The following is a 12,780-nucleotide window of genomic DNA, read 5'->3' on the forward strand; positions in this document are numbered from 1 at the left end:
GTACCTGCCACACAGGTGATACCTTTGCTAGGTAACCACATTGATAGGGGGCCCAGGTGTAGGGGTGGGGTCACCCTAGTGAAATGGAAGTGCCATTGGGCCCCTGAAAGTGGGATGTGTGGGAGAGAGATTTTTGTATTTTGATATGCTGTGATGTGGTGAGTCTGAAAGAAAACTGAAAGACAAGGAGAGGGAGGGAAGTTGAGGCCCTCGGATGTGAGGTGGGTGAGTTCAAATGGGTGCAATGGGAATTGTGGAAGCCTAAAGGATGAAGAGATGATTTGCAGGAGAAGAGCAGAGCCTGAGAAAACTTGTTGTTAAAACTCACTGCTGGAAAGGAGAATCTATGATCAGGCGTCTCAGTGGATAATGCATGGAAGCAACATGGTGAAAGCTTTTTCCCTGCCTAGCAAAATCTGCTTCAAAGCATCTATGTTCAGACTGGCAAAATTCAAAAAGAATGCAAATACAGTGGTGGGGAGTTTTAAAAATTAAATACAAGCCAAAGACAGACCTGCTGAATCCAGGTCTTTAAACAGTTTAACACTGTGGGAATTGAGATTTGGTTTCAGCTCTGGGTTTAGAGATAAGAGTTGGTCACAGAAACTACTCCCATGTTTCAACATAGGATTTAGTATGTATCTGTCACTGATTATAATTAATATGGTTCTTATGGAGCTGTTATGCCTAGGCAAATTGGGACTGCAAGTTATTAAGAAGCTGCTTTAGTGTAGGGGATATAGCCTGGAAGATGATAGGACCAATGATTAGGGGTATTTGACTAATAACAACAAATAACATGGGGCTTGACCAGATATGTGTGGTTTAAGACTTCAGGAAAATCTTTGAAGTGCACTCTAGGGATGTTCAGAAGTACAGAAATCTGCATTAGTAGTTTTTTAAAGCACTGTGAAATGTATCTTTACAGTGCCTGAGGTCAATATACAACTCAAATGAGTCACTCACATTATCTCTCTGAAATAGCCCAGAGCAGCAATTCTTTATATTCTGTAGGAAGATTAGGAAGTAAATAACATTTGGTGTTCCCTGAAAATGCTGCCGAGCAGCAGCAGCAAATCTCTGCCCTGCCAGGCTCCCAGCAGGGCTGTGTCTCGGGGTGTGTGGCAGCAGGAGCAGAATCCATCCTCTGCAGGATCACAGGGAGCTGCCATTTAGCAACAGTGTTCAGTCTTCTGTCGCAATAAGCTGCTTAAATCAATGCTTGTTACTAAGCCTGACCTAGTAAAAGCATTAATTTAGTGTGTGCTGAACTGTGAAATTCCCAACAAGAAGGGGCACTTTGGATGAAGCAATGGTTAAAGCCCACTGCTGCTGGGTTACATAACCCGTGTCCTGAACGCGAGGTTAATGTCTGCGTGGGCATCTCCAGGGGCTTTCCTGTGCCTCTGGAGAGAGCCAGGGCCTGAGCTACACCCAGGGTCACACAAACAAAGGCTTTTACAGCACATCACTTGCTACCTACATACATGCCTTATCAGGACATGTCTCTGCACCATGTCCTTAGAACCGTGGCAGTTCAAAGGCCCTAAAAGCACACTTGGTTCTCTGGCTTTGTTTTCCATGCTGTGACAGCAGTCGATGTGCTCTAGGACTGATGAGCATTCTGAGACAGAAGATGTCTCTGAACTCTGGCCTGCAAAGCCTCCTTTCAAGCTGGATGAAGATTACCAGAGCCCAGGGCTGTTTGTCTTTGCTAGCATGTCCTGGAAAAGTGTTCTGCAGCCAAGAATCCTGTGCAATTCCCCCAGCTGCACGCAGCTCTGGGAGAGTCCTATCTACAGTTTTTCTTGTTGCCTCTTAATGTGACTCTTGGACAAAGCTGAAGTCTATTTTATTTCAACAGGATCTGAATCTTGATTACACAAGAGCTGCTTAGTCAATGATGTGGGTCTTCAGATGAGCAGTCTGCCTGAAGTCAGGCAGAGGCAGCAGCACTACAGTTTGCTGTTGTCACTTGCATTTGTCACTTGGCTTCTAACTGAATTATTCTGTCCACTTCTGCCTCTCCCTGCCGAGCACAATTTCAGCTGGAGTCTGAGCATCAAGGGACAGCAGTGAGAATAACCATTGAAGGAGAAGGTGTCCTGATGCTCCCCAGCTGCAAAGCGATCAGGAAAAGAACCTGGATCCACCCTTGGCACTGGCCTTCCCAGGGTTTGCTGATGGGGAGTCAGTGGCCACCACTGGAAATGCCTCAGGCCAAAGAACAGAAGGCCACATGACAAAGAGTCCTGGCCTGCCTGGTGCCCCTTGTGCCTTAGTCCTGCAGCTGTGGGCTGGGGGTTCCAGCTATCACTGTGTGTGGTTTGTGAATCAGAATGTGTACAAGGAGCAGGAGATTGTGAAGAGCTGGCAGAGCCTGGGACAGTGGCTCATTTCTCATCCATACTTACAGAGCATTAACATGGAAAAGTGGAACCCATGACTCAGTCACTGGAAGTCTACATTGTGAATTATTTTACAGCATTTTGCTGGACCTGATAGATATCAGAGGGCCTTCAGCCAACTGGCAAGCAGCCTTCAGTGCACTGCCCCAGGTAACTGCTCTGACACTGCATTTAACCAGCTCCCCATCAAACCTGACAAGCCATGACTGTGAGCTGGGTGGCTCTGAGTTTGACAGACACCATGGAATGCTAGGTCAGTTTTTTTCAATGTATAATTAATTGTCTGGACAACATAACTGTTATGGCTGTCCTGCAACTTTAAATCCTTTCAGAAAGGCACAATAGCATGCCTGTGAAGCTTGACACACAGAATAAAAATTTTATAGGTAATAGAGTTTTTAGATAGATTAGCTTTTGTGGCAGCTCCACTATTTTTGGATGAAGTCACGTTGATTGCAGTGACGTACTTTACAAAAGGTTTGCTACACCTGTGAATCCTTGTCATACAGGAAAGTATCAGTAAAACAGAATATAAAGGACCATCACTAAAAGAAATACATTGTTTATTGAAACTGTTACCTAATTTCCACTGCTAGCAAAATCCTGTGCACACAGTGTTGATTTGTGATATCCAAATCAAGTACATAGTGCAGTTTTACTGAAGTCTACAGAGAGGCACAATTGGTTTCGGTTAGGGATCAAACCCCTATGTATGGCTCAGAAGGAGCAAGGGTTGATATGGTGAAGTGACCCCAGCAATGTGTGCTCCAGGTGCTTGTGGATCCCAGGGAGGTGTCACATTACACTGCTGAACTGATGCAGCCATGATTTGATCTCCTTCCTCCAGATACATTTGTTCAACACCGAGTGTTGCCATCATTGTGCAGCAAGCCAACAATGGAGGTTTTCTTCTGAGCCTTGTGTGTGTGTGTGTGTGTGGCACATTTGCTCCCCTGCTCTTGCCTCTTGGTTTACTCTGAGCACACACAGCTCAGAGCTCAGCATTTTCCTAAATCATCTTAGTGCTCCAGGAGCTGCAGCTCAACTTTTGCTCAGGAGATCCTATTAACTGTACCTGCCCAAAGCATTTTCCAAGCCTTTCAATGATAAAATCATTCTATTGGCATTTTCTTCCCTGTGATCACTACCCTGAAGACACCGATGTTGTTCGAATGTCAGATGTTTATCTGCTCTGTGTGTCACTGAATAACAGGAGCACAGACATGTTTCCAAGCTTTCCTAGGAACAATGTTAGAGGACCAAATTATTTTACCAACTAATTTTTCTAGGCCAGCATTTAAATTTAAAACAGTTTATTTATTTTCCCTTGCACCAGGCCCTCTATCAGTCCCAGGCCCTCTATCAGTCCCAACATCTATGCCTGCCTCCCAGTCAGAACTTTCTCAGCCCATCTCTAATGATTATTTAAGATCTATTAAGGGTTGTGAGGGTAATAAAGGCTATACAATATGCTTCCTACTGAATATATGAAATTCAACCAATGCATCCACAGCATAAACAGATAAAAATTTCCACCTGGAGAGTGCTTTCTTTGGAATCTTTTCTGCGGTAATATTTATCTGTTTCATTATAACTACTTTAGTATTTTTTAACGTTTCTGTCAAAATGAATTGCAGCTGATTCACCTAATGTGTACTAATTTGCAAATTAATTCTATTAACTGAATTAGGCTTAACTGATCTGTGTTGTCCAATTGTTCATGTGACTCACCCATCCACAGACAGGAGGAGTAGCCTCAATGGGTTATTGTTCTGTTCCTTTGAATCACAAACCAGCTGCTAGTTTTCCCCAGCTGTGAGGCTGAGCTCAAACATTAGGGCAGCTGAAGATGCTCCACTCCAAATGAGAGGATTAGATGCAGGGAATGTAATGCTGCCTCAAGTGTCACAAGGCAGTGCAGAACGCAGCATTTCAAGGCTCTGCTTGGTCCCAGCTTGTGTTGTCCTGTGTTCGGTGACATCTGTCCTCGGCTTCACAGTGAGTGTTACAGGGCTACTCAGAATGTGTGAAGGAGAGCAGGACAAACAACCAGACCCCCTTTTGGCCTCTGTTGATGGAGCAGCCTCAAGTGTGGCATAATAATTCTCCCTCACCATTCGAAACAAGCAGGGGTTTGGTGGGATTTTGGTCTCCCTCAGCTCTTGGTGAATGCACAGAGCATGGCCTGTAGGGACATGAAGGAGGAGCTATTGCTATTCCTGCCTTGTTCCAGGTAGGAGTAGGAAAGGTCACACTAAGATGCTTTGGGATGTGTAGGTGAACCTGTGCAAGTCTGAGGCTTCCCTGACTAACTTTTCCAGCAGATAAACCTGGATCTCAAATTTTACCCAGAAGTTAGTTTTTAGGTAAATGCAAGCATTTTGGGGTATTTAGAATGCAGCTCTAGTAAAGTGTAGCTCCAGAGATTGGGAAATGAACCTTTAATGTCGGGACCTTTACATCCCTTGTAACTAGTTTTACTTTTGTCATGGAAGAGCTATTTTGGCTGGTACCTGGAGCAGAGGGAAACACAGCAGGCACCTCAAATACATCTGTATAGTTTGAGTTGAGGTTAGAGCTAAATCTAAGAGGCTTTTGTCATTATTCCAGTGCAAAAGGAACAGCTGATCTGAGTCACAGACAATGTGAAGGATCCTGGCATCATTGAATAAAAACCCTAATATGATTTATCTGAGTTTCTCTAAGCCAACAGCATCTTACCTAAGCTGTCACATGCTTCTGAAGTGATCCAAATCTTATATGCCCTCCTAAGTCCACCCTCAGCAATCCCAGTAAAATATTAATTTTCAATGCTGCTGTCATATGAAAAGCTGAAAGTACCAGTGAAGTGTGTTGATTTTTAAAAGTGAAAATTAAGTCTTGAGGGAGTCTGGCTAGCTTGGAGGGTTGTGCAATGCACTGAGGAGCCTGACAGCCATTGCTGTCTCAGAAGAGAATGGTGGCTCATGGCTGAAGAATGCTCCTCACCCATGGCACTCTCAGGGGTACAAGCCTTGCTCTGTAGAGTTTTCTGGGCATTCACCTCAAAGGGAGCAGGCACTTGAAAATCATTGCAGTTCTGGGCTAAACACCTTCAGTTCTTTATACTCAGATAATTTTTTTTGTTTGTTTTAGAGGGTATTCTGTTGCTGAAAATCTCTCTTTAAGAGCCTTAATAGAGATGGATAGCAATTTAAAAACAGCATAAAGGAAAATATATTTTCATCATTGAGAGAATTGATTTACCATTTTTGAGATAGAAAATGTACTTCAAATTCAATGATTGCTTCTCTTCCTTAGTAGGTTTAAGCAACATCAACATAGCTCAGAAAAAATGCAGGAGTGATCCCCAAAGTGTCTTTGAAAATACCATCTTTTTCTGCTCTGAATGCTGCAGAAGCTTCTCAGAACAACTTTTTAATTAAAACAACAAAATGTGCCACTCACCGCAGAACTGAAGTGGCCTCCTCTTTGCCTTCTAAGTAGGAATTATGATTTCAGCTCCTTCATCACCACTTCTACTAAGCAAGAATCAAAAGCAATCAAGTCTGAAAGACCATAGGAATCTCAGATTAATACAATCAGCCTGCCAGTAGGGAGTCATCTTCTCTTTTTTTTGGTATAAAAATAGCAAATAATAATGCCAAGTAGGTCCTTTTTATTTTATTTTATTTTTAAAATTTTTATTGCCACTTGCTTCACACCATTAAATGCTTGTAAGAAAGATACAGTAACTGCAGCTATTATGGTTAAACTTTAGATGAATGTACTTGCCAGAATATAAATGAAATCCTATATCACTTTGCTCATTTTGTTTTGTTTTCCCCATCCTAAATGAAATTACAGAGAATTAAATTTTTGAAGCATGACCGTTGCACAGAGAATTATTCAGCTAAGATCTGGCCACCTGCAAGAGGTTCTCTCCTCCCTCCCCTTAAGCTTGTTATTTATTGTCTCTGTTACTAATTAGGTTTCCTGACTTAAACTTAGTTTGCAGATGATGGATTTTAAAGAATATTGTAAGGGACAGGACATCAAGGTCAATATTTGAAATTGGCAGAGAAGTAACCTTCAGAGGGCTCATGCTCTGTTATAGCCAAGACAGGGAGAGGCTGTGGGCTGAGTGGACAGTCTTGTTAGAGGATTTTGTTGTTTTTTGGAGGTTTTGGAGGGGAGGGGGTGGTTCTGGGGGTTTTTGGTGGTTTATTTATTTTTTGAAATTTTTTTACACCCTTAAATCACAGCATGCAGCAAATGGCACTTCTGGTAGTGACACCATAGTTCTGAAAGTTAAAAGCCTCACTCATTAAAAGCGGCACCTGGTATGTGAAGGGCTTCCCCAGGCATCTGGGCAATGCTTCCAGGGTGGAAAAGCAATATATTTTCTTGCAATTTAAAGGTAAACTGACAAGGAGCACAAGGGAGAGGGAAGCACTATAAACATTGTAGATAAACAGTGACTGCTTTAGCGCTGACTGAGAATTCAGAAAGCATTGCAGGGCTGAATGGAGGAGAGTCATAATTGGATCCATGGCTAATTCTGCAGCAGCGAGGTGCAGTAGCAGCTAATCTTTCATATGTATAAAATGGAAAATTCCACTTCAGTCCAGTTCTGGTGCTAGATCTGCTTTAAATAGCTATTTTCTCCTCCATTAGACCTAATGACTTCATTACAGTCTCTTGCAATGTAAGGCACTGCTTGGAGCAGAGAGGGTGATTGGAGTATGGTCCTCCTCTGGTTCATGGTTCAGGGCACCCTCCCAGGAGCAGAGTTTCACCATTTGGCCTGTGGGGGCTAGGAATCATAAGGGGAGTATTCTCTGAGGATGAGCACAGGCTGAAAGAGCAAAAATTAATTTAGACTACATGTGCTTCTGGTGGAGTCTCTGTTTCCTAGACATCTGAGCTGTATATTCAAACAGACTGGACAGTTTTCTTCCCAGACTGATGTGGTGGTGCCAGAATTTCTCTTCTTTGACTTCTACACTACTTTTCCTTTTGACATGACAAACTGAGGCTCTAACTTGTGATCAGGCCAGAACTGCTCAGGCAGTTGGACTAGGTGATCATTGTGGGTCCCTTCCAACTGAAATAATGTATTTTATTGTATTGGATTCAATTCTATTTTATTCTGCTCTATCCTAGATCCAGGGTGCCATGTCCAGGGCTGGGAATCTGTGACTGTTGCTGGAGGCTTTTTTCAGCATCACCTGCCATCACAAAGATACACAAACTCTTGGCTGCATCTTCAAAGACTTCTGTAAGACTTCCTATGAAATGCATGTGGCTGGGACTAGAGCCTTGAGAATCTACCCTAAGAAATCTAATAAGTTGTCATATTTATGACTCATTCATGTACAAAGCTATAGCCAGGATGCCAGTCTGAAACAATCTTGGAATCAACATTCAGCTGGTTTACAGAATATTCCAGTAACTCATGCAGTACTGACAGAACAGCCCAGGTATTTCAGGGGATTTTGCTCCATACTTGCTTGTGATATTTTGGTATTTATCTATGCAAAGTCTCTGTTTTTCACACTGAGATTAAGTGGACGGAATCACTCATTTCAATCACTCTTACATTAGTAATAATCCATCTCTCCCCAGCAGGTTGATTAGGTACCCTGGATAAGGCAGCTGCAGGATCTGCTGTGACAGGAGGGACTGAAACACTGCTGTCCATGGAGGCAGCTCATTTGGGGAATGTCAGCAGTGCTGAGATGGAAAGGATGTGTTTGAGAGCTTAGGAGCTAATGAGGGGACACACTTCTTGCTACAAGAGAAAGCTGAGGACTTGGAGTAATTGTTGCTGTTTTTATTCCAAGTCACTGCTCTTTATTGGATTAGCCAGGCTAAAATCCCCTCTAAATTAATGCTCAGGAACAAAATGTTTGTAATAAAATAAATAATATTTGTGTAATTAAATTTGTTTGTCTTCAAAATGTCTGATCTCCTTTGCTGTCACAGAGAGCCATATTTTAAAATGTGCTTACTTTGATACTACATTCAATTCCAGCCTATACAGCTTTAAGTTGTCACTGAAGTACTGAAACAACCATTTTATGCTTTTGTGAGGCAAACTAAATAAGAGACTTGTATTGATCTACTCTGTAATATACAAATGGGGAAAAAATGTTTTCATCTGTGGTATTCATTGAGATACAGTGATTACACTGACTCTAGTAATGGTCAGCAGCCAAATGACCTTTGGGGGAATGCCCTGGGATAGGACATGGAGAAGAGAGGTCTGACTTCCATCTTCTTTGTCATACTGCAAGGGAGGCAAGACTGGCCTTCCTCAGAGCCATTTATTGAAAATTGGGTTTTTATTTGCAAAGCCCTCTGAGAGCTGTCAAAGGAACTTGCCCACCCCCTTGCATCTGTGTAAAGATCTGTGCACAAAAAATGGTTCAAAAGGAATTTGAAGTCCCCAAGAGGGGGAGATCTGAGGTAGCTATGGGGTCTCAATGGGTCAGTGGAGGGAATTCCAAATGGACCAGTAAGCAAAACAAATAAAGCCAAACCAAGCATCTGTTAGGCAGGTTTTAGTAGATTCCAGTACTTCTAGAGAGGATATTACCCATTCAACAAAGAGATAAACTTTTCCTGGATGTGATACCTGACTTTGAGGGTATATCAAATTAAATAAAAAAGTAGATTAGCTCACATATCACATTGGGCAGAAGGTATTTAATTTATTGAGCCTCTACAGATTGCATCACATTTTGAAATTTAGAAGAGAACTTATAGTCTAGATTGAATCTGACTGTACTTCATGCTAAAAAGGCTGATTACATCCTAAGAAGGGCAGTTTGATATGTTTTCATAACAATATTTTATTAGTGTTAATAGACAGCCAAATGCTAAACAGAAGATTAATTGAATCAACCGTCAGGGAAGAGCTGAAGTTTGGCTGGGAAATCCTTAATGATCAAAATACAAATTGTGCAGCACTGTCAGTGATAAAGACCCATAAATATTTCTGGGTGCAATATTTCTTCCTCTTATGAAGAAAAGAGATGTTCTTAAATTTAAACAAAGGGGAAAATTGGGAAAGAAGAGTCTTAGTAATAAAAAGGCAGAAGGAGGAAGCATGACAGGCTGTGGGAATAGTTTGCATTTTCTCTAGAGAGATGGTTTTCAGTGTTGTGAACATCTGGTGCCTTCAGTGTTTTGCATTACTGAAGTTCTGGATCCTGAGCTACCAGTGGTCATTCATGACAAAGTACTTTTCTGATGCCTTCAGGGTGATTTGTAGCCCTGAAGAAGCTCCTTGGTACATGCGGGACACCTGCCTGTGATGCTTGAGAGGAACATTAAGCTGCTGTTTCTGCACAAGGGAGTTGTAGCCCATTTTCCTCCTCAGGGACAGTGTGTGCAGTCCCTCTCATGGGGCATGATTTGCTGATTGGAAAATTCTGCTAAAAATACGAACCTCTTCACTCCTTCAGAGCTTGGAAATGCAGTTACCAACCACCCCAAAAGACCAAAAAAGATGGAACTTTGCAATTACCAGACCAAAATCCAGTGCTATTGTTCAGCAGTCACCAGCAGTGATAACAGCTTTGGGTTGGGCAATGGAGTGGGTTCAAAGCATGAGGGATGGCAGAATCCAGCCCATAGAGGCAATCCAGCCTGCATTTTTTTCTCCAGACACATAAGAAAATTGGGGGTTTTGGGGAAAAAATGTTGCTGCTTAGAAAAGCAGACTTTTAATTTCCTTAATTTTGATCAGGTGTTTTTGTTAAAGGTTAAGGCTTATATAAAATTCTTATCCTGCAGAAAATATTTTCTCCTCAGATCCAATTTCTACTCAATTTTCCTCAGCAGAACAACTTCAGGCCTTGCATGGCAGAGGAGTAACACCTATTAAGCTTCAGTGGCAGGAGTGATTAGCTTAGCAGAGATGTCACAGGGCACCTGGCTTGCAGGCATGCGTGTGGAGTAACAATTCAGAGACAATCAGGTAAAGCCCAAAATAGGCAACTTCTTGATCAATGAAAGAACCCGCTCAGAAAATTAAATTGCTAAAAGTCAAGCTTGGTCATTCATCTTCTATAGAGCCTGATGGAGTAGGAAAAACAATAGAAAAGAAGCTCTCTGCCCTCTGAAGGCCTGTTCCCTGCTCCCTGCTCTGCAGGATTTCCTGCTAAGTGCCCTCTGTGCAGCTCCTGCAGGTGTGTGAGTCTGTGTTGGAGCAATTTAATTGCCCATCCCAGAAACAGTGGTAGAGATGCTGTGTCCCTCACCTAGGGGAAGCTCTGGGCTGGTGCAGGCACTTTCCTCTCCTGATCCTGACAGAGAAGCCAAAGGCACCCTGAGCAATGCACCCACTTCTCCTGTCATGATAGAAGAACTTCCAAGCCTTGAATCTCAGAAACTTCTGGGGGGAGGAAAGGAGCAGAAATGTAGTGAAGAGCCAGCAAAGCCTTTTGAGGCCTGGCCTGGTGATGGAGGGGACATAGTGGCACAGTCTGCTGGCCTGCCTGCTGCCCAGCTGGCCCTCCCTCTCTCTGGGATGGGCGTGTGGGACTCTGGTGCTCGCTGTGGGCTGAGCTCAGCGGCCTGCTTGCTGCACTGGGAGTGTGGTGTGGAACAGCCACCCTGAAGGACAGCTGCTTGCTCCCTCAGTGTCACAGAGAGTCAGTGTCCATTGGCTCCACTGGGATGGAGAAGAGGGATGATGGATGCGCTCTTCAAATATATGAATATTTATACAAAACACAGATGCATGAATGAGTTATTGCAAGGGAATGGAGTCAGGTCCTCCTCCAAATGTGTGCCTGTTTGTACTCTGGCATGAAAATGGGGGTGTTACTTTCAGTAATTTTTCACTCAGTGCCAGCTAAGGTACCTCTGTACACTGCTGCACTCAGAGCACAGATGTGTCTTCACTCTCCAACTCAATGTCTTTTCAACACACAGGGCCCTTGGGAGCCCATGGAACACTTTTTGGGAAGCTGTGAAAGCTGATGAGAACAAGCAAGCTTGTACATACCTGCAGCAATCCTTGTGTTTGATGTTTCTGGAAGAGGCTTTCTGCCAACAGGACAGACTGGCTGACACCTCCTTTGGGATGTGTGCTGGGGGTCTGCCTTTGTTCTTTGTGTCCATGTTTTGTGAGAACATGACAGAATGGGGATTTACACAATAGTGAATGTCTCCCTGCTTTAAAAAAATAATTAAAAATTCAAAAGGAAAGTTCTTTTGGATTGAAACCAATTGTTAAGGGAGGAATAAAGGAAGTTGTTTACAAAGTGTGGGTCACTGGTTGACAAGAGAAGAGAAAATAGAATTTATGTAATAGGTCACATAGGTCACACTGTTCAAATTTCAGATTGTGACTGTTCAGAGGAAAATTTTATCAGCAAACTGTTTGCAGAAGGATATCCAGATATTGGGGTTTGTTTGGATAAGAAATAATGAGAAATCTTCTTGCATGAAGAATTAACGATCCTAAATGAAGAAACAATGTCAAGTCAGAACATCAGCTGCTCAACTAATTAGCTTAATGGATTTGGCTCTCTCTAGAGAAGAGTGGTTCTGCATCATTTTTCTTTGTGGTTTTTTGCTTGTTTGTCTTGCTGTTGTTGGTTCTTTTTAACTCCACATTTGAGCAGTGTTAATTTTAATCTGATTTTTCTGATTCTGTGTTGTCTCAATACCTCAAAACTTCTGCAGAACATTTTCACATACAACAAAAAACCAAGCCCTGCTGACATTAGACCATAAGACACAGTTCAAGTTTTATGCCTGTTTGGGCAGTGGAAGCCTAAGAGGCTTTGCCAATTTTGCTGCATATATTCACATTTTGACCTTTCTTTTTATGAAACTGAAAAATATAGCAAAATTGATTTTCACATCTTCAGGGTAGATAATTTTCTGATTGAAATGCTTCTCTGAGGCGTGTTCCTTTTTGTTTTATGAACTTTCTCCCCCAGCTAGAAAGAAAAATAGAAACCTTCCTGTCCTATCTGGTTTGGACAAGCAAATCAAGAAGGGATGCAGATGTTTAGAATGTTTACAAGAAAATGCCAGCATATATGTTCTCTTTAGGAAAGTTAGGAAAAGGTACACAGCCTTTGAACTGCATCATCCATTGGAAAAGAAATATGTTTCTTCCAAAAAGGAAAAAATGCCAAGGAAAAAAGCAGCAAGAAGAGGCAGTAATTTCCACCACAGAAAATTAAAGTGACTGAATAAGGCAAGTAGTCAGGTGATGTCAGAAGAGCAAAACAAGAATCAAGCAGTGAAACACAGCAGAGCACATAGGGAGGGCAGTACATCTAGTACTGCTGTGGAGATCCCCTGTTTACAGAACATTAATCAGGCAGTGATTGATTTTAAGGAAAGGCTGGGTACTGTGCCTAAA

Source organism: Melospiza georgiana, chromosome 6 (genome assembly GCF_028018845.1).
Source record: "Melospiza georgiana isolate bMelGeo1 chromosome 6, bMelGeo1.pri, whole genome shotgun sequence".
Taxonomy (NCBI): domain Eukaryota; kingdom Metazoa; phylum Chordata; class Aves; order Passeriformes; family Passerellidae; genus Melospiza; species Melospiza georgiana.